Here is a 22,958-nt window from a genome sequence, read left to right on the forward strand (position 1 = left end):
TGGTCTATGATCCTTTTAATGAATTGTTAGTTTCAGTTTGCTGATATTTTGTTGAGGTTTTTTTGTTTATGTTCATCTGTTTATTGGCCTGTAATTTATTTTTTTTTTTGTGGTATCTTTGGTTTTGGTATCAGAGTGATGAAGGCCTTATAGAAGGAGTTTGGGTGTGTTCCTTCCTTTGCAATGTTTTGGAAGAGTTTCAGAAGAGTAAGTGTTAATTTATCTCCAAATGATTGATAGAATTCGCCTGTGAAGCCATCTGGTCCTAGATTTTTATTTGTTGGAAATTTTATTTATTTATTTATTTATTTTTTGTCTTTTTTGTTGTTGTTGTTGTTATTGTTGTTGTTGTTGTTGTTTTTTGCTATTTCTTGGGCCACTCCCGCGGCATATGGAGGTTCCAGGCTAGGGGTTGAATCGGAGCTGTAGCCACCGGCCTACGCCAGAGCCACAGCAATGCGGGATCCGAGCCGCGTCCACAACCCCACACCACAGCTCACGGCAATGCCTGATCGTTAACCCACTGAGCAAGGTCAGGGACCGAACCCGCAACCCCATGGCTCCCAGTCGGATTCGTTAACCACTGCGCCATGACGGGAACTCCTGTTGGAAATTTTAAATTGCAGTTTCAATTTCAATACTTGTGATTGGTCTCTTCATATTTTCCATTTCTTCCTTAGTCAGTCTTAGAAGATTTTACATTTCTAAGAATTTGTTCATTTCTTCTAAGATGTACATTTTATTGGCATATAGTTGCTTGTTGTAGTCTCTTATGATTCTTGGTATTTCTGTGATGTTGGTTGTAACTTCTCTTTTTCATTTCTAATTTTATTGTTTATACCTCTCATTTTTTCCTTGATAAATCTGGCTAAAGGCTTATCAATTTTGTTTATCTTTGCAAAAAACCAGATTTTAGTTTCATTGATCTTTTCCATTGTTTCTTCATCTCTATTTCACTTATTTCTGCTCTGATCTTTATGAATTCTTTCCTTCTACTAATGCTGGGTTTTGTTTGTTTTTCTATCCTTTTTCTAGTGATTTCTGGTCTTGATATCATATTTGCACATGGATGAGTTCCTACTTTTACTGCATGCTTGTCTTTAGCACTGAGGATTCTCATTTTGTAATTTTTTTTGTTCTTAGTTATTGCTTTTTCTTTTCCACTTAGATTCCTTTAGCATAAATCTGGTTTGGTAGTATTGAATTCTCTCAACTTTTCTTGTTGATAAAAGTCTTTAAATCTCCATCAAGTCTGAATGAGAACCTTGTTGGGTAGTTTTCTTGGTTATAGGTTTTTCATTTTCCTCACTTTAAGTATATCATGCCACTCCTTTCTGGCCTTCAGAGTTTCTACTGAAAAACTAGCCCGATAGTTTCATGGGGATTCCCTGGCATGTTATTTGTTGCTTTTCCCTAGTTGCTTTTAGTATTTTCTCTATGTCTTTAGTTTTCATTAACTATTTGTTTCTTCTAGTCTATTTTTCATTTTGGTTATTGTATTGTTCATCTCTATTCGTTCTTTATATCTTTTAGCTCTTTGTTAAATATTTCTTATATCTCTTCAGTCTGTGCCTATATTCTTTTTCTAAGATCTTGAATCACCTTTACTATCATGAGTCTGAATTCTTTTTCAGATAGATTACCTATTTCTACTTCAATTAGTTGTTCTTTTGGGGCCTTATCTTGTACTTTCACCTGGAAAATATTCTTCTGCTGTCTCATTCTGTCTGACTTTCTGTGTTTGCAGTCTCTCTTCCACAGACCCCAGGATTGTATTTCTTCTTGGTTCTGATGTCTGCCCTCTGGTGGGTGAGACTGGTCAGAGTCTTATTCAGGTTTCCTAGTAGGAGGGACTGGTACCTATGCACTGGTGGATAGACTGGGTCTTTCCCTCTGGTGGGAAGGGCCATGTCAAGGGGTATATTTAGAGATGGCTGTGGGCTCAGGAAGATTTTAAGAAGCCATCTGCTGATGGGTGGGACTGTGTTTCTGCCCTGTTGGTCATTTGGCCTGAGGCATCCCACACTGGAGCCTATAGGCAGTTGGGTGTGGTCAGGTCTAGCTGTTAAGATGGAAGCTTCAGGAGAGCTCATGCCAATGTATACTCCCTGGAAAGGCCACCAGTGTCCTTGTCCCCACAGTGACCCACAGTCACTCCTTGCCTCCCAGGAGACCCTCTAGACCAGCAGGTAGGGCTGGCCCTGGATCCTATGAAATTGCTGCTTTTGCCTTGGGTCCCAGTGTTCACAACATCTTGTGTGTGCCCTACAGGAATGGAGTCTCTGTTTCCCTAAGTCCTACGGAGCTCTTGCACTGAAGCCTTGCTGTCGTTCAAAGCCAATGCTCCCCCTCCAAATTGCAGACCCCCAGCCTGGGGAGCCTGATGTGAGGCTTAGAAACTTATCTCGTGTGGGAGAACTTCTTTGATATAATTATTTTTCAGTTTTTGGGTCGTCACCTCATTGTGGCTTCTTCTTTGTCTTTGGATATAGAACATCTTTTTTTTTTTTTTTTTTTTTCTCTAATAGGTTTTGGTCTTTTTTTGTCAGTGGTTTTTCAGCAGTTAAATGTGATTTTAGTGTTTTTGAGAGAGGAGGTGTGTTCAAGTCCTTCTGTTCTTCCATTGTGTTTCCCACTTGGAAATTTTTCTGAAAGAACAATTCTTTTCAAAAATACATTCCCCCTGAAGTGGATTTGGTCCTTGTGCAGCCTCCAAGGTAGCTGAAAACAGCTTGTTTCCATGTCCAGGCAGAAGTTGCACTTAGAGTATCTCTAATTACTCCTATATTGCTTTGTACCTACTGCCATATATTCTGTAAGTTCCTTTCTTAGAGTTATGTTTCCTTCTTTTGGTTCATATCTCATCATCTCTCCTTGAGGACATGAGGGGGAAAGTACACAAAAATACCTGTCATGGATAAGCTGGAAAATCCCCAATTTTAATTGGGTTCTATAGTGGTTTCTGTGACCACTTCTGACCCCTTGACATTTTCCTTTCTGTGAAATTTGTTGTCAGTTTTATTGTCAAGGATTTGGTTGGGTTTAATGTTGCCGCAAGAGGGAGAGTCACATCTGGACCTGGTCCCCCCCTCCTGTGAGTCAGCAGCATCTGTTATATGGTGGCTGGATCTCATTATTGCCACTGTTGCTGGGCTGGCAGATCTTTTACAAGTAGGAATGATGGAGGGCTCTGGGGAGATGCAAGAGGGTGGTTACTGTCTTACGGAGGTTGTGGTGAAAATGCACCTGTCTGTGTCTTTCAAGAAATGAAAGATATTTCTTTCCTTTCAGAACTGCTAAAGGAATTCTTAGACTATCCATACAACAAAATAAGCAAAATTTAGGATTCAGTTTATAAAATGCATAAGAATATAGGCAATATTTTTGGGAAATTAAAATTTTTCCTATTCTCTTTCTCCTTTTCTGAAATTAAAGAGTCAAAGCATTGTGGTACAGTGATTTTTGAGATGGAAAGAAACTTTTAGGATTTGAGGCATACTTGGCTTTCTGGCTCTGCCATGTGAACTGTATGCTCTGTGGCAATTTAGTTTTTCTGTGACCTTAGTTCTTATCTATAAAGTGAAAATGGTATAACTTTGTCATAAGGATTAATTAATTTAAATGGGTATAATTCCTAGTGTGTCTGGAGAAAAAGGTATTTGATAAATGTAGACCTTTTATTTTACCCTCTTTTCATCTTTTCTAGCTTTTAGTTATATTGCTATTATTTGCTTACTTGATTTGGCTGTATCTGTGTTTTTTTACTCTATAGAATGAAGCATGGGTTTTTGGAAAACAGGAAGACATTTATACCAAAATCGTTAAACTGCTTATGCTTTTTACCTAATAATACCACTTAGTAAAGTGGTACTAAAACAATGTATCGAATGTTTTAAAGTACAAAGCTATAGTCATAAATTGATCCATTGTTGCTACCTGGTCATTTTCTTCTTTTCCTTGTTTAAAAAAAAAACACAAAACACATCATTTTCTTCACCCACCTTTTAAAATCACATGTACTATTTGCTACTTATTCTTGTTTCCATGCAGTTAGTAAATTCTCATCCACTCCCTTAATAGTTAAAAAATGACCAGTATTAATTCCGTGTGGTTTCAACATGAATCACTCCCTTCGAAAAAAATTTGCAAATAGGCTTATTTCTTTATTCTAGGCTGCCAGGTTCCATGAGAAGCAAAACTCTAGATTATAACTCATCCTGCATGTTTATGCATCTATTAGGAGATATTTCATAATAATAACTATGCCAATCCTTCGTAATATTGGAAGATTCCACCATCAGAATAGTCAATAAAGCATTTAAAATGGAGGAAAAGGAACTCATTTTGACTGGTCAGTTGCTACACGCTCAACCCTATTCTAGGATAGTTTAAACTTTTTTTTTGCTGCCCTGCAGCATATGAAGTTCCCAGGACAGGGATCAGATCCTAACCACAGTTGTGATCTATGCCATAGTTGTGGCAACACTGCATCCTTAACACACTGTTCCAGGCCACAGTGAAACCTGAGCCCCAACATTCCAAAGACACCTCTAATCCTTTGCACCAGAGTGGGAACTCCCCAAACTTTGCTTTTACAAAAAACCTGCTAGTAACTATTTTATTTTATTTTAATTGAAATATAGTTGATTTACAGTATTGTTAGTTTCAAATATACAACAGTGATTAAAAATTTTTATAGATTATACTCTAAGTATAGGTATTATAAAATATTGACTATATTCCCTGTGCTACATAATATATACTTCTAGCTTTTTCAATTTTTACGTAATTTATACCTCTTAATCTCATGCCCCATATTGCCCCTCTCCTCTTCTCCCCACTGATAATCAGTAGTTTGTTCTTTCTGTGAGTCTGTTTTTATTTATTATATTTATTCATTTGTTTTATTTTTTTAGATTACATATATAAGTGATAGCATACAATATTTGTCTGTCTCTGACTTATTTCACAAAGCATAATACCCTTCAAATCCATCTTGTTCTTATAAATGGCAAATTCTTTTTTATGACTGAGTAGTATTCCATTATATTTGTATATATCACAACACCCTTTTCCATTCATCTCTTGATGGATACTTAGATTGCTTCCATATTTTGGCTTTTGTAAATCATGTTGCTGTGAATATTGGGGTGCATGTATCATTTTTTATTGCTATTTCCCCAATACAATTTTTTTTCTACTGTACATCATGGTGACCCAGTTACACATACATGGACACATTATTTTTTCTCACATTATCATACTCTATCACAAGTGACTAGACATAGTTCCCAGTGCTACAAAGCAGGATCTCATTGCTAAGCCATTCCAAAGGCAATAGTTGGCATCCATTAACCCCAAGCTCCCATTCCACCCCACTCCTTCCCCCTCCCCTTGGCAACCACAACTCTATTCTCCAAGTCCATAATTTTCTTTTTGGTGGAAAGGTTCACTTGAGCCATATATTAGATTCCAGATATGTGATATCATATGGTATTTGTCTTTCTCTTTCTGACTTACTTCACTTAGTATGAGAGTCTCTAGTTCCATCCATGTTGCTACAAATGGCATTATTTTGTTCTTTTTTATGGCTGAGTAGTATTCCATTGTGTGTATATACCACATCTTCCTAATCCAATCATCTCTTGATGGACACTTGGGTGTTTCCATGTCTTGGCTATTGTGAATAGTGCCACAATGAACATGCAGGTGCATGTGTGGCTTTTAAGGAAAGTTTTGTCTGGATATATGCCCAAGAGTGGGATTGCTGGTTTGTATGGTAGTTCTATGTATAGATTTCTAAGGTAACTCCATACTATTCTCCATATTGGTTGTACCAGCTTACATTCCCCCCAACAGTGCAGCAGGGTTCCCTTTTCTCCTCACTCCCTCCAGCATTTTTTATTTGTGGACTCATGAATGATGGCCATTCTGACTGGTGTGAGGTGGTATCTTGTGGTAGTTTTGATTTGCATTTCTCTAGTAATCAGGGATGTTGAGCATTTTTTCATGTGCTTGTTGGTCATCTGTACATCCTCCTTGAAGAAACACCTATTCAGGTCTTTTGCCCATTTTTCCATTGGGTTGTTGGCTTTTTTGCTGTAGAGTTATATAAGTTGTTTGTATATTCTAGAGAATAAGCCCTTGTCAGCAGCATCATTTGAAACTATATTCTCCCATTCTGTAAGTTATCTTTTTGTTTTCTTTTTGGTTTCCTTTGCTGTGCAAAAGCTTGTCAGTTTGATGAGGTCCCATTGGTTTATTTTTGCTTTTATTTCTGTTGCTTTGGGAGACCTGAGGAAACATTTGTAAGGTTGATGTCAGAGAATGTTTTGCCATGTTGTCTTCCAGGCATTTGATGGTGTCTTATCTTATATTTAAGTCTTTCAGCCATTTTGAGTTTATTTTTGTGCCTGGTGTGAGGGTATGTTCTAGTTTCACTGATTTGCATGCAGCTGTCCAGGTTTCCCAGCAATACTTACTGAAAAGACTGTCTTTTTCCCATTTTATATTCCTGCCTCCTTTGTCACAGATTAATTGGTGTCTGGGTTTATTTCTGTGTTCTGTATTCTGTTGCAGTAGTCTGTATGTCTCTTTTGGTACCAGTACCACACTGTCTTAATTACTGTAGCTTTGTAATATTGCCTGAAGTCTGGGAGAGTTATGCCTCCTGCTTGGTTTTTGTTCCTCAGAATTGCTTTGACAATTCTGGGTCTTTTGTGGTTCCATATAAATTTTTGGATTATTTGTTCTAGTTCTGTGATCATTTTGAATTACTGTTTTAATTTTCTTCAGATATTGTTAGATCATACGATAGTTTTTGTTTTCATATTTTGAGGAAATTCCATGTTGTTTTCTGCTGTGGCTGTAGAGTTTACATTACCACCAAGAGTGTACGAGGGTTCCTTTTTTTCCACATTCTCACCAACATTTGTTATTTGTGGTCATCTATTTAAGTCTTCTGCCACTTTTTTAATCGGGTCGTTTGCTTCTTTGATATTGTGTTGTATGAGCTGTTTACATATTTTGAATATTAACCCCTCATTTGTTATATCATTTGCAAATATTTTCGCCCATTCGGTAGCCTGTCTTTTCATTTTGTGGTTTTCTTTACTCTGCAAAAGCTTTTAAGTTTCATTAGGTCCCATTTGCTTATTTTTGTTTTTGTTTCCTTTTCCTTAGGAGCAAAAAAAAAAAAAAAAAAGAAACATTGCTACAATTACGTCATAGAGTGTTCTGCCTATGTTTTCTTCTAGGATTTTTTATGGTATCAGCGCTTACATTTAGGACTTTAACCCATTTTGAACTTATTTTTATTTGTAGTGTGAGAAAATGTTCTAATTTCATTCTTTTACATATTGGACGTCAAGTTTTCCCAGCAACACTTATTGAAGAGACTGCCTTATTCTATAGTGTATTCTTGTCTTATTTTTCATGGATTAATTGATCATGTGTGTGGGATTATTTCTAGGCTCTCTATTATGTTCCTTTGATCTATGTATCTGTTTTGTGCCAGTAGCATACTGTTTTGATTACTCTAGCTTTGTAGTATAGTCTGAAGTTAAGGGGCATGATTTCTCCAGTTATGTTCTTCTTTTCAAAATTGTTTTGGCAGTTTAAGGTCTTTTATGTTTCAATAAAAATTTTTGTTTTTATTTTTTATTTTTTTACTTTTTTTTGTCTTTTTAGGGCCACACCCACAGCATATGGAGGTTCCCAGGCGAGGGGTCAAATTGGAGCTGTATCTGCCAGCCTCCACCACAGCCACAGCAATGCCAGATCCAAGCCATGACTGCAGCCTACACCACAGCTCATGGCAATGCTGGATCCATAACCCACTAAGCAAGGCCAGGGATAAAACCTGCATCCTCATGGATCTTCATCAGATTTGTTTCTGCTGATCCACAATGGCAACTCCTCAATACAAAATTTTAAATTATCTGTTCTTGTGCTGTGATCAGCCAGTAAGTATTTTAATCTCCCATTCCCTGAATAGGAAACAGAAACCCCAAGATTTCAACTGACTTGTCTACAGACCAAGAGTTTGAACAAAAGATTGCTTGACTTTAAAATCCATATTCTTGTTTCTATTCCCAGCTGCCTCCAAGGCAGTGATTATTACCCTTGGATACACATTGGAATCATTTGGGAAGCTTCAAAAAAAATTAGCAAATGCTCAGCATGATATTCAAAATGAACAAGGTTGGAGGAGTCACACTACCCAATTTCAAGACTTGTTGTAAAGCTTCACTGATCAAGATGGTGTTCATTGGGAAAGAATAGAGACATAGACCAGTGGAACCAGAGAGTCAAGAAATAGACCCACACAAATAAAGTCACCATGTCTTCGACAAAGGAACAAAGGCAACTCAGAAGAGAAAGATGCTCAGACAATTGGAAATCCATAAGTAAAAGTGGATGTAGACCCAGACCTTACACTTTTATAAAAATGAACTTATAATGGATAATAGATGTAAATGTAATATACAAAGCTATAAACCTGTAACTTTCTCCTATACTATATTGTATATGACATTGGGTTTGATCATGTGGTTTTAGATATATGATCCAAAGCATGATTTATTAAAAAAATTTGATAAATTGGATTTTATTAAAATTAAATTCTATTTTGTGAAAGACACTATTAAGAGAGTCAAAGGACAAGCCACAGACTGCAAGAAAATATTTGCAAACACATATCTGATAAAGGGCTTATGTCCAACATATACAAAGAACTCTTAAAACTGAACAACAAAGAAATAGTCATTTTTTAAAATAGTCAAAAGATCTGAACAGACATTTAAACAAATAATATACAGAGATGGCAAATTCTCACATGCAAAGAAATTCAACATCATTTGTTATTAAGGAATTGCAATTTATAATAATAGTGAGATGATACTATATGCCTTTTAAAATGGCTAATATTAAAAAAAAAAAAAGCTGACAACATACACTGCTGACAAGGATATAGAGCTACAAGGAAGTCTCACTCATTGCTGGTGTGAATGCAGAACAGTATATTTTGGAGGAGAGTTTGGCCGTTTCTTATAAAGCTAGATGTAGTTATACTATCCAATGGTCAAACGTGTTTATTGATTTGAAAACTGTATCCATATAAAAAAAACCAGCATGTGAATATTTATACCAACCTGATTCATAATTTCCAAAACTGGAAGCAACCAAAATGTCCTTCAGTAAGTGAGTAGATAAACAAAATCTGGTACACCTGAACAGTGGAATATTATTCAGCAGTAAAAGAAATGAGTATCAAACTACAAAAAGACCTGAATAATTTTAAATGCAAGTTGCTAAGTGAAAGAAGCCAGTATAAAAAGGTAGCATATTATATGATTCAAATTATATAACAGTCTGGAAAAGGTAAAACTATAGAGTTGGTAGAAAGATCAGTGGTTTCCAGGGACTTAGGGAAAGTGAAAGTGTTGAAATAAGCAAAGTGGGGGGGTTGGTTATTTAAGAGAGTTGAAACTATTCTGTATGATAACTGTAATGGTGGATACATACATGAAATGCATTTGTCAGAAGCCCATAGAACTTTATAGAACAAAAAGGGAATCTTAATATATGCAAATTTAAAAAATCATTTAGTGTGTTGGGAATACCAAGGTGAAATGCAGAATTGTGACAAATGAATATAACTGTATTATGAATGTGTTAAACAACCACATTGAAAGGTGAAAAAAATGATACTGATCTAAATAGCTTCAGAAATGAGTGGAGTCTGTAAGACTAAAGGCAAAAGGAAATGTATATAAGCACTCTAGTTGATAAAGCTGTTTCCTAGGGTGACACAGGTTAACACCTTTCATACCACTATGTATGCAAACTGAAACTCAACAATTAAGTAAATGGATGGGCAGTAGTGGGAGCCAAATTTGGTAGGAATTTAACAGATAAGTAAAAGGAAGAGGTTGGAATCATCCATGTGGAACAGATTAGAGTTGGCGACATCAATATGGATTCATGTTAGCTTAGTACAGATACAGATGGTTACATATAGAAGTCATAGCTATATGTGTATACATGGGTTATTAATCACACACATATACGCCCTTGTTCTGTCAACAAGGGAGGGCCTAGAGGCAGTAACACCTTAGGAGCAAAGAGTACACCTATCTCCTAGATCTTAGTTTCTCATATTATTCTCCAGCCAAAGGAACCAGAACTTGGATAAATGGCTGATATTAGGACTAGGGTAGAAAATATACAAGATGAACGTGGAACATCTTATAGTGCCAAAAAGTAAGAAAGTGCCCAAAAAAACAGCAACACCTGTGATGGGGATGTCAGAGGGATACAGCCACCTGAAAGAGCTCCCAATGGCCAAAGCTGCCACACTTATTTTGTGAGCAACAGAATAAATGAAGTAGTATATAATTGAAACCCAAGGTAGAAAAATAAAGAAAATGAGTCCATAGTGATATGAATCGATTTTTGAGTAAATAAATGGATGACAATAGATGCATTTTCCATATCAAAGAATTCTATATATTTTATGTTAAAGGTGGGTTGAACATAATGACTCAGGGAAGTGGAATATAATTCCCTATTTCTTAAAGGTGGGTTGAACATAATGACTTCTTTTGAAAGAGTAGACTATGAGAAAGGAGAGCAAAGAGCAACTTGAAACCAACCTGACAACAGTCTCTTAGCCAAATAATTAGGGTCAGCATCTGTAATGAAGTCATGTTGATATGTGTACCCTTGATCTAATATGATGAGAATGGCTTTACCACTGTGGTTTTCTTCCCCAAGCACATAACCCCAGTGGAATCATGAGAAGAACAGCAGACAAATCCCAATTGAGGGACACCCTCCAAAACATCTGATCATTACTCCTCAAGACCATCAAGGTTATCAAAAACAAAAGAAGTCTGTGAAACTGTTAGAGCCAAGAAGAGCCTAAGGAGACATGATGACTAAATGTAAATCCTAAATAGGATCTTGGAATACAAAAAAAGAAGTTAGGGAAGAACTGAGGGAATATGAAAAAAGTGTGACCTTTAGCTAATAATAGTGTATCAATATTGGCTCCGTAATTGTAACACATGTACCATACTAAGATGTTAATAACTGGGGAAACTAGCATTCAGAATATGGGAAATCTCCACTATCTTGGCATTCTTTGTCAATCTAAAACTGTTCTGAAATAAAACATTTACTTCAAAGAATTTGCAATGCCCAAGTACTACCTCAAGATTCTGATATAATTTGTCTGGTGTGTGGCCTGACCCTTGGGACATTAAAAAGCTGCCCAGGTGATTCTAATATGTCCCTGCTCTAAGGAAAGAGAGGGTTTTTACAACCAGCTGCTCTTTCTTCTTTTTCCTTTTTAATCACAATAAATGCGCTGACCTTGTCCTTAATAAAAGAGCAGCATGACTTAATGATTTTGGTTGTTTGATACAGCTGTTCTTTAAATGTTCAGCCAGCAATATGGAACTTAGTGATATTTCCTGTTAAATAAAAAATCTTTTTCAAGAACCTTAAACTATCATACACTGTTTAGGTCAACAGTAAAGGGCAGACTATGCTACGTGTCATTGTCACTGGTTCGAATCTGTACATGGTGGGAATGCCGTTTGTTGGTTTGTTTGTCTTTTTAGGGCTGCAGCTGTGGCATATGGAAGTTCCCAGGCTAGGGGACAAATTAGAGTTGCAGCTGCTGGTCCATGCAACAGCCCCAGCAGTGACAGATGGAGCTGTGTCTGCGACCTACACCACAGCTCACAGTAACACTTAATCTTTAACCGACTAAGAAAGGCCAGGGATCGAACCCTCATCCTCATGGATACTGGTTGGGTTCATTACTGTTGAGCCACAGTGAGAACTCTGGGAATGACTAATTTCTCTTTGAAGTTTTATGGGATGTGTTTGTGGAGGCAAAACGTCTGTTACATGTTAGGTGCAAAGGTTTAGTTTTAATTAGATAGTCAGCTTATTTTCCGGTATTTGATGGTGAGAGATGAGATAAAAGCATCACATGCTGGCAAACTTGGCTTAAAGGTTCCAGAACTTCAAACTGACCTGAGCCATCTGTTTCCCTCATGCAGGGGTTCCTGGGAGCTTTTCTGGTGCTGGCATTGACTGGTTCCACCAGTCAGTGAGGAAGGGATCCTACCTACCTCAGCACCCGGACCAACTTCATTGAAGAGACAGATCAAGTGGCGATGGAGTCTGGCTTCCTCATGCACAGACAAGTATGGAGCTTATTTTGGAACTGGTAAGACTATATTTTTAGACTTAAACTGTTTACTAAAATCCCTAACAGGCCAGGAAATTGCTTTACATACATTAAAGTACGAAAAAAAGACAGTTTTCCCATTATTTTTCTTCCTTAGAAATAATCATTAGTAGGAATTCCTACTTATTTTTTAACCTATAAGAATATCATCCAACCAGAAAATATCTGTTGATTGAATCTTATACTAGGCTAGGCAATGGGGGAGATATTTAATAAGTTAAAAAAAATCATTCATTATTCATTGAATAATTATTCATTCATTCAAGTAGTGCTTAATTGAGTGTATATCACATACCAGGCATCTGCTAGGTACTAGGGATTTTAAAAAAATAAAGTAAAAAACTGAGATTTTTCTTCCTTTTTAAGTAGCCCATATTCCAATAATTTCCTGTCTAGATTAGTGGTTCTCAACCAGGCATGATTTTGCTGCTCAGGGGATATTTGACAATGTCTGAAGAAATATTTGGTTGGCACTACTGGAGGGTTGGGGGAATGCTACTGGCTTCTAATGGCTAGAGGCCAGGAATGCTGCTAAAAATCCTTCACTGCACAGCAAAGTCCCCACAACACAAAATTATAGGTCCTGAAAAGTCAATATACCTAGGCTAAGAAACCCTACAAACCCACCGGGCCCTTCCTGGAAAGAGAACATGCCCTCCAGGTGTGAATGAACAAAGCCTTAAAGCCACCTACTGGCCCTCCCTTTACCAGGTGAGGTTGCAATGGGGGAGGGTCCCTAGCTGAGGGAGAGTAAATGTCACCACCCTGCCCATCAGATGGGTTATGGTGGCCCTACTCAGAGGAAGGCCAGCTTTTGTACCATCAGGTCCCAGCAGTTCCAGCAGTAACAGCCCAGGCCAGGAGGCACATCCAGTTAAATCAGGTTGCATCAGAGAGAGGATCTGAGCTTGTTTTTTATTGACAGCAGCCAAATTTCTTTAGTTAACCCTGGAAATACACAAGTCCTTTTGAATAATCTACCGAAAGCCAATGACATTCTAACAATTTACACATAGCATTTGTTCCTAAGTTGAAACTGCTGCAGCATTTTTGTGTCATCTTACTTATGCATATGTATTACCTCTAAATATAAAAAGTGTTCTTAGAATCATGCTGTTCCATATAGCCACTAGCCGCATGTGGTCTTTAAATTTATATGAGTTGAAATCAGATAATATTTAGAATTCACTCCTCCATCACCCTAATCACATTTAAAGTGCTCACTCATCGTATGTGCCTACTGGCTAATGACTTGGACAGAGTAGAGGGAGAACATTTCTAGAGCATCACAGAAAGTTCTAAGAGATAGCATTGCCTTACAAGCCATTTCTAAGGATCCTCACCAATATGTATAGTTACTGCTTAAAAAAAAAAATACTTATTTTCTAGTAGCTGAGGCAGCAGGGCAAATGCTTTGTGGTATCTCATTATCACTGTCTGTTAGAAAGACACAGACACGTTCTGCTGGAGTACCCCCTCTTGTTAGACATAGCATTTTGTGAAGGTCTATGTAATGGATGTTGAGTAACATATCAGATGATTGAATTTGATTTTCTAGAAGATCTAACAATGTAAAATTCAAGGAGATAACCCTTATCAAGCATTTCTGATCTAAGTCAAATGTGTATTGTTAAATATTAATTCCATTAAGGTATGTCAGCAGGGAATTAAGATGTGTGTGACCCAAATATATTTCTTTGTAGTAATTGAATGTAATAGAGAACTAGCGTTTAGTGGCTCTCAGTGGGGAATGGGGGAGGATAAATGGAGCAAGGGAGGGTCAAAATGACCTAGAGAGCCCTTGTGCAATGCATAGTGGTGCCACCACTTAAGGTTGGTCAGAATGGTGGCATGAGTGGGTGGGTAGGGAGTGTGGAATATACATCTGCACATGTAATTGAAATGTAACTAATCCAAGTTCCCCATGTAATTCCAGTGTAACCAATCCAAGTGAGTATTGTTTAGAAAGGAAAATTAATGTTGCTTCTATTGTACAGTGTGGCCAGTGAGGGTGGGGTGGGTAGGTCAATGTGGCTTAAAAAAGATACCTGGTCCCCACCTCTACATATGATTCATATATCTTGGGTGGGTCCAGATATCCACTCAATTCTCTCTCACTGTCTTTCTTTCAAATGACCTCTGGTTGTTCCCTTCTTCCCTTCCCCCATAAGTCATTTAGAATGATCAACTAGGTTTAGAACAACTGCCTTGGGCATTTCTTTCCCATATCAGGTGTCTCTAGTAAGCTCTTGCAATTGATCACAATTTCTTCTTGGATGCATTTTCTGATCAGTAACCTGAAATAATGCTGTTGTGTGCTGCTGATCAAAGGAGGTATCACATGCACAGAGGATGCAGTGGCTAGAGAGGACACAGCTGAGGAAATTCAGGAATCTCCTTTGTATCTTTTGCTCTCCTACTTGCACAGAAAAGTGAGCCAAGGGTGTGTGAGCAGGCTAAAAATATTCTCCAAAACAACCTGATTAAGCTGTTAGATAATTATTTAGTTTGAAACTTCAGGGTTTGGTCACGGAGCTTGTTCATTTTTGTTAATATTAGAAGGCTATTACTGTAGAGAAGTTTGAGAGTCCATCAGATTGTTAGCTAGATTTGCTGATGGACTAAAAAACTTCAACACTCTTCATGCCTCCCTCACTTAAACTGGAATTGCATACCAGTTTAACATCATATTTTCAAGGCATATCAACCCTGAATGGACCTGATTAGTTTCTTTCTTTTTTTTTTTTCTGTTAATGGATTTAGAATATCCCTACATTCTGCATTTTCTTTATCCCTGGTTTTGATTTTTTTCTTGGTAGAGATCCAGCTTTCCCTATGATATGTAAAATGGTCATCACCTTGGAACTTTAAAAGTATAAAGTGGGTCTCATATCGTTGAGGAACTAGCCAGAATATAAAGTCGTTTTGGTAGCATTCAGGGCAACATATTCTATAAGCAAAAATAGCCATCCAGTCCTATCTTTCTACTTTAATGAAGGCCAACAGGATCTGTGGCTTGTAAAGGTGACAAGAGGGGGTACAACTCTGAGGAGACAGGAGCAGATTGCCTATCAATAGTTGAGGTTCCATTTCTCAAAAATCTTTGTGAATGTTTCTCCTTTACATCTCCCTGTGGTTGAGATGTCTGAGGTGTGAAATGCCCTAGGATTCTGGAAGCCAGTCAGACTTTGTCTTCTATAGATTAGCTAGCTAGAGGGGAAGAAGAAGCTTAAATCCATGTATAGTTTTGGCTTAAAAAAATCTAGTAATCCTTCAAAAGGAAGGAAGAAAAGGAGAAAGAACTCTGGAGTGACCCACTGGAGACATCGTTTGTTAGCAAATATTAAGTGAGACGTTGTGGTACAAGGTGCTGTTGTGGCATAATAAAAAGATGTATTTGGTCTTTGCCCTAGTTCCTGGCACAGAACTCCTGAAACCCTTGGGGTTTCCAGTGATCAGAGTGCTCCTTATATGCTAATGAGATGATTAGAGATGGGGTACTTACAAAGCTTCAGGATGAGGGCTGATCCCCAGAAGGACCAACCATGTGATTAGAGGAGTGGGACTTTAGTCCTACTCTAACCTCTGGGGAGGAGAGAGGGACTGGAGATCGAGTTTAATCACCAGTGGCCAGTGATTTAGTAGATCAGGCCTATGTCATGAAGCTTCCAGACTGGTGAACACACTGATGTGCTGGAAGTGGTGAACTAGAAAAGGGCATGGAAACTCAGTGCTCTGCATTCCCCTGTATCTTTCCCTTTGCATCTCTTCCATTTGGCTGTTCCTGAGTTGGATTCTTTAAAATAAAACTGTAATAGAAAGTAGAGAGCTTTCCTGAGTTGTGAGTTGCTCTAGCAAAAGACTGACCCTGAGTTAGGGTTACGGGATTTATAATCACCTGGGCACAGGCAAAGGTTGTCTGGGGATCTCTTTGTGGCTGGTGTTGAAAGTGGAACCGAGCTCTTAACTTGTGGGGTCTGTGCTAACTCTGGGTAGTTAACATCGCTCAGAATTCAATTATTGGACATTCAGTTGGTGTCAAAGTGGAAAATTGATTGGTGTTGGAACAACATAATTGAGGATAAAGTGGTGAACAGGAACAGATTTTCTGCTCTTACAAAACTTGCAAATATTTCAGTGAATTGGTTGGGCTATGTAGCACTCTGTTGTGTATCATCCAATTGCCACTCCAGATGTACTCACCCAGGTCTTTAGAGGCTGACCTGTATGGACCACATCACTGGGCACCCTGTTCTAACTCTGGTTGGATTTGACCAGTGAGGAGCCCCGGCAAGAAACTGAAGGGAGGGAGGGTATTTATTTCCCTTACTCCCTCCTTGTGGGGACACCTTGGACAACGTCCCTAGGGGAAACACTGCCACTCTTTTAAAGGCAGTCTTGTCTACAGGGCTTTCTCTTTTTTCCTTCCTTCCTACCTCCTTTCCTTCCTTCCTTTCTTTCTTCTTTTTTTTTTTTTTTTTTAATTTTTAGGGCTGTATCTGCAGCATAGGGAAATACCCAGGCTAGGGGTCGAATCAGAATTTGAAACTGCAGCTACAGACCTATACCACAGCCATAGCAACACCAGATCCAAGCCACATCTGAGACTTACACCACAGCTTGTGGCAACGCCAGATCCTTAACCCACTGAATGAGGCCAGGGATTGAATCCACAGCCTCATGGATATTATTAGGTTGCGTTCTCAACCTGCTGAACCACAACCGGAACTTCTCTACAGGGCTTTATTTTTCTAGAGACTGTTAACCCCTCCTTCTCCTCCTTTCCTTGTGCCTAGAGTTAGCAGCAGTGGTTTACCTCCTAACCCCATTTATTGCCCACAATCCTTTGTGGTTTTATTTCACTCTGAGTACACCTGTATAAAACATTCCTTAGTGGACAAACCCTTGAATTATCCTGATTCGATTATTCCATCTTAGTGGGACCCTGACTAATATAAGCACTGTCCATTTAAAAGTGGGATTGACGCTTGCCAAGTATGTTGACTTTTGTTTTAATATAGTTGATGCTACTATATAAATAGACTATAGCCAGCTGCTTCTTAAGAAGGTCACCCTCTCATTGCTTCTTAGCAATGATAAAATCATATCATAGAGTAGAATGCTTATCTTTGTATTTTCTTTGGCAGGAGAGCATACATTCAGTGAGGTAAAGAGAAGGGGAATTAGGACATCAGTTATGTTTTATAGCATTTAGAATTGCAATTTCAGTTGCCAAAATGCTCTTCTTACCATTTATGATTCTGGCATTAATACTATATTCCAGGTTTGGAAGTTACATTAATAGCATGGGATTTATACCAAGATGATACATGCTGATAAGAGGTTGATAAATGTTGCAAAAGTCATTGTTATTAACTGGTTTATTGGTGAGATAGAACAGGATAGTAGCACTCAGAAGTTCAGTTGTTGTGCCTGAAACATATTTTCTTTCATAATATACATTAGAACGAGAGGGTTGGGAGGAGAGCAGAAGGAAGGGGAGAGAGAATACAGAGATGGGTTGTGAAGAGAGCATAAAATAAGTGCTTTTATTGTTTACTTTACAGAGGTTCTTCCTCTATAAAGGGAAAGGGAACCATGTCAAGAAATTCGCATTTGTTTTTGTCTTTTCATCAGAACCCACCCTAGCACCTCCGTATAAGCCAGTGTTTTTTCAAATGATGAACTTCTTGTAGAAAGATATAAACTTCTAAGTTTATAACCTTTCATCAGAATTACTTTGAGCCTCCTTTCTTCCTTACTTTGCTTCCCAAAGTTATTACTGAAAAATGAATTAGGATGGCCAGATGTGATTATCAAAGATGGTGTCAGCTTGTCTGTAATCCATTGATTTACAGACAAAGGGGAAAGCTTTTCTCAGAAGATGGTGCATGTTTACATCTCAGGAGAATGGTGAGAGGCTATCTTCATCCTTGATCATTAGCCATTAGACATAAAAGCAATGTCAAAGGTCACTTACCCCCTAATGCTATGGATGAAGAAACTGAGACCCAGAGATATTAGAAGACTTAGCCATGAACACAGCTGCATGCTTTGTTAGGGCTCTGAAACAAAGTGCCACAAACTGAGTGGTTAAACAACTGAAATTTCTCTCTCTTAGTTCTGGAGGCTAGAAGTCAAGAGCAAGGTGTTGGCTGATTTGGTTCCTTCTGAGGGCTAAAAGGGAAAGGTCTGCTCCAGGCCTTCTCTCTCCTTGGTTTGTCATTGGCCATCTTCTCCTGTGTCTTTTCCCATCTTATTCCCACCTATGTGTGTCTTTGTCCAAATTTCCTGTTCTTCTAAGTCCTCTAGTTGTATTGGAGGAGGGCCCACCACCATGACTTCATTTTAACCTGATTACCTTCATGAAGACCCAACTCCAAAAGAAAGTCTCATTGTAAGATACTGGGGTTGGGACTCCAACATATAAATTTGGTGGAGGGACACAATTCAACTCATAGCAACAGCTGTCTAAAGACTGGCTAGACTCTCGGTCTTCTGATGCCCTTGCTGGGTTTTCCCCCTGCTGCACCATGTGCCCTTTAATATTCTTGTTCCCCTTGCCACAAGAAGACCATTATCTTTTTCACAGAGGTTGGATGCAGGGATGTGAAGAGAACCTCATATTTTCTCAGACATTTCAGCTGATTCAATTTAGGAGAATGTAAGGTCAAAGTAAATTTCAAGGAGTAAGGATTTTTATTAATAAAGCTTGAAAATATTCATCTTGGGGATAAAGATAAAAAAGGAAAGTTTTATTACATGGCCAAGAATGTTGAACCTTGAGAATTAGTAAATTTGGCTAAATTTATTCCATAAATTGCAGTTTATACTGTTACATTTTGATGATAAATGAATTTGTCCAGTTATTTTCCTCTTTATTTGGATCTCTCTGTCCCTGGGAAAAAAAGCCTTTCAGGGAAATAAGCTTTCCGTCTAGATTGTCCTGTGGGTGAAGCTTTGGCAGAACCATTGCAAATCTTGGCATTTAATTCTCTTAAAATTGTTTTGTCAGGGTGAGGATGCTTAAAACATATAAAGGTTTGGGGGCAGCCAAACTGGTGCCAGATATCTTAGGGGATTGTTTGCACATTGGTAGACATGTTAGTTTGGTTATGTTATACCAAGTGGTCTTTTACAGAAAGTGGAAGATGAACACATTTTTCAAAAAAGCCTGAATGTTATTAGTTCATGTATCGTGTCACCAAAGCTCAGTGTAACTTGCTCATCCTTGCATTAATGAAAATTGCTTTGATCAAAGGCTGCAGTTGAAGGGCAATAATAGTATTGGACTCTTTGGCAATGACCACATTCTACCTGTTCTCACATGGTCTAACATGCTCCTTTTGATGGAGGGAAACTTGATAATCAGAGAAACAACATGATCAGCTCAAGAACACAAGTGCCCTCTCTCCTAGATCAGTAGGCTTTTCATGCAAGATAGCAATTGTGATGGAGAACTCAGGAACAGTGGACTCAGCAGCATTTCAAACTATCTGGTGATATGCCCTAAGGCTACATTTAGGTTTGCACCACAGGGCCTACTTAACCAACTCATAGACAATGCCTCTCAGGACTTAACGAAGGTAGCAGTTTCTAAAGATTTGCCCTGTAGACCCCATCTCCCAGCAGCATTGCCCAAATCATATCTCTGGCATCACTAGCCTTTCAATATATACCAAGGAAAAATATTCTGTGGCTAAAGAAATCTGGAAAATACCACACATGCTATCCCTCTTTTAGCTACTCCTGATGCATGTTGGAATATTGAAGGCTTTGCCATGTCTTACAGTGAAGAAGCATTGAGCTTCCTTTAATCAGGTATTTCCAAAGTCATCTGACCATGGAACCATTTGTTCATATAAACCTATAAGTTGCAAACAACACATTTTGAGAAATCTGTCTAAAACTGATATAAGTTGAAGCGGTGTATACATGAACAGAATTCAGATCAAATTTACAGATGATAGAGCAGGAAATCTGCAGAGATATCTTTATAGATGCTTAGGTGACAATCCTTACAATGTCTGCAAAATACCCCTTGTGCTATTAGCAGGGATGGAATACTAAGCTGGGCTGGCCAGGCTTTTCACTCATTAGGCTTTTTCTTAATTGTGGGGAGTATGGATGACTGTTTTTTGTGTGTTTGTGTTAGAGGAAGAGCAAGTGTGTGTGTGTCTTGGATAATCAGATGGCTTATAAAAGAAAAAAGTACTGGACTAACAATCAGAAGGCCTGGTGTGTTTCGGCCTTTGTCATAGATGTGAGACGTGACATCAGTCCCAGTCCTCCCCTAGCTGGTGTGGGCAACATTGCACAACCCTGTCCCTCTGTCACAAGGCAGGGCTTTAGGACCTAGCAGGCCTCTCTGTATACTGGGGACATCAGCAAATGCTGAAGGTGAAGGGGAGGAGGTTGTCAGACTGATGACATAATGTCTAAGCATTTGGGTCACCTCAGATTGTGGGGGGTGAGCAGTGTATGGTCCAAAGGGCTGTCATTCCTGAGGGAGATGGGAATGGATTGTATGACATCCTACAGCACCCAGGCTGCACAGCCTGCGTGGCCAGGCAGGATGCTGGTAGTAAATGCTCTGTAAATATGGAAAGTATCTTTGAGCCAGCTTAAGAAAAAATATTTATGTTGAGTAGATATTTGAGCATATGATGGAATTTAAACACTTGGAACAGCCAAATCTTAAGAAAATTCAGGGGCTTGATGGCCCAAGGGATCTGCCTCTAACTCAGTTTCGCTGAGTCTCAGTCTAATTGAAATGAGAAATGCCCACTCTAATCCATTTAGTTCCATGTATCTGTTTGTTCAGGAGAGTGTGGCAACACCTTGATCTCATGGAAAATGTGTCCTTTCTCCAGCCCCAGGGGATGTATTGTGACAGTCTAAACTAGTCACAATCTAATTTCTCCTTGTCAGAAAGTGGTTGAGGGGTGGCCATGTGACCCAGTGCTAATATAGAAGATGTCAGTAGAAGGGGGCTAGGTATGGATTCTGGGAAAGCTTTTGTTTTCCCAAGAAGAAGGAACAACAAAGTCACATGGCATGGTTCTTTCTCCTTTCGCTTCTCCCCTTTTTGGGAATTCATATGTGATTCCTGGTGGTACAGCAGTCATAAGGTAAAGTGATGAAAGCACCAGATGAAATTCATATCCCAGGAGTAGAGTGTTTAAAGGAGAGAGAGCCATAATATTGCCACCCTGACAGTGGATCAAACACCCCCAAATTTGTTCTTGAGAAAAATAACTCGTTTGTTGAAATTATGGAATAGGTGGTTGTTACTGTTGTCACTTGCAAACAAAATCATTCCCCAGTGAAGAAGTTCTGTGGTATATTCTGTATGGCTACTGATTTTATTGAATATGTGTTCTGTAGCTATTGAGATGATAATACACACTTGCTCTTGTAGTCTAATTATTAATGTGGATGAACTACATTAATAAAATTTTAAATCACAAAAAAGTTATGTGGCATAAATATAGATGTCAGGAAACACTCTTTATGGATCAGAGAGTGATTCTCAGATCTTCCATGGGCAGAGGACACAAGATAGCTGTTGAAATGGGGAGATATTCAAGCTACCCTCGAGCCTTGAAAAAGAGAGGAGAGCCCTTTTTGTGCCAGGACACACCTGTCCTAGACTGAGTTAACTCAATGAATTAATTTTACTAGTTTTTTTTAGTAATCTCTTATTAAATGCTTGGTAATTTTCTAGGCGTTGGGAATAGATTGGAAAGACGGAGGAGATGTTGGTTCTCATGAAGTTAACTTTCTAAATGGAAAATGTGCAATAAACCAGAAACAAATTAACAGAGTCATTCCAGATACTGAGAAGTTCTATATGAAATAGGAAACAGAGTGTTATGGTAGTTCGAGAGGGTGTATGCATGGAGACTTAAGAAAGTGGTCCTACTGTACAGCAGAGGGAACTATATCTAATCTCTTAGGATAGGACATGATGGAAGATAAAAAAATTTTAAGGAGTTCCCGTTGTGGCGTAGTGGTTAACGAATCTGACTAGAAACCATGAGGTTGCGGGTTCGGTCCCTGCCCTTGCTCAGTGGGTTAACGATCCGGTGTTGCTGTGAGCTGTGGTGTAGGTTGCAGACGTGGCTCGGATCCCACGTTGCTGTGGCTCTGGCGTAGGCCAGTGGCTACAGCTCCGATTCGACCCCTAGCCTGGGAACCTCCATATGCCGCGGAGCGGCCCAAGAAATAGCAAAAAAAAAAAAAAAAAAAAAAAAAAATTTTTTTAAAGCAAAAAAGGAACATAACAATAAATTATCAGAAAATGAAAAAAAATACTGATATTTGAAATGAAACTTGAATTGCAGAAAGGAGTCAGTTGTGCTGAGAGCTGGGGCCCAAGCTTTCAGAAGGGAGCAGCCAGTGCAGAGGCCCTTAGGGATGAGCACAGCCTGCTAGAGACACAAAATTGTTAATGGATGGGTGGCGCATGGTCATTCAGGAGGCCACCCATGCTCATCTCATTGTAACTGTCCTGACCACTCAGCTCCCGGGCCTTATGATGCATCTCAGGTCACTGACGAGGTTCCATGTTGCTTAGGTGACCAATCCCATTGTCTGCCTCAGGCTGACAGGCGGTATGGCTGGGTGGGGGATGGACTATGTAATAGACTGTGATCAGTGACCAGTTGTGCCCTTTGACTTGAGAATGGAC

At 38.7% G+C, this 22,958-nt stretch overlaps 1 long non-coding RNA gene across 7 annotated transcripts in view; it reads left to right on the forward strand.

Annotated features, from left to right (window-relative positions):
• Positions 1–22,958, forward strand: part of LOC100737021 — a 90,357-nt gene that overhangs the window by 11,607 nt on the left and 55,792 nt on the right. For all 7 annotated transcript variants that reach the window (XR_001306492.2, XR_001306493.2, XR_001306491.2 and 4 more), the window contains exon 3: positions 12,075–12,244. This is a non-coding gene — a long non-coding RNA (uncharacterized LOC100737021). The remainder of the gene's footprint in view (positions 1–12,074; positions 12,245–22,958) is intronic.

The sequence above is a fragment of the Sus scrofa genome, chromosome 1 (genome assembly GCF_000003025.6).
Source record: "Sus scrofa isolate TJ Tabasco breed Duroc chromosome 1, Sscrofa11.1, whole genome shotgun sequence".
NCBI lineage: Eukaryota > Metazoa > Chordata > Mammalia > Artiodactyla > Suidae > Sus > Sus scrofa.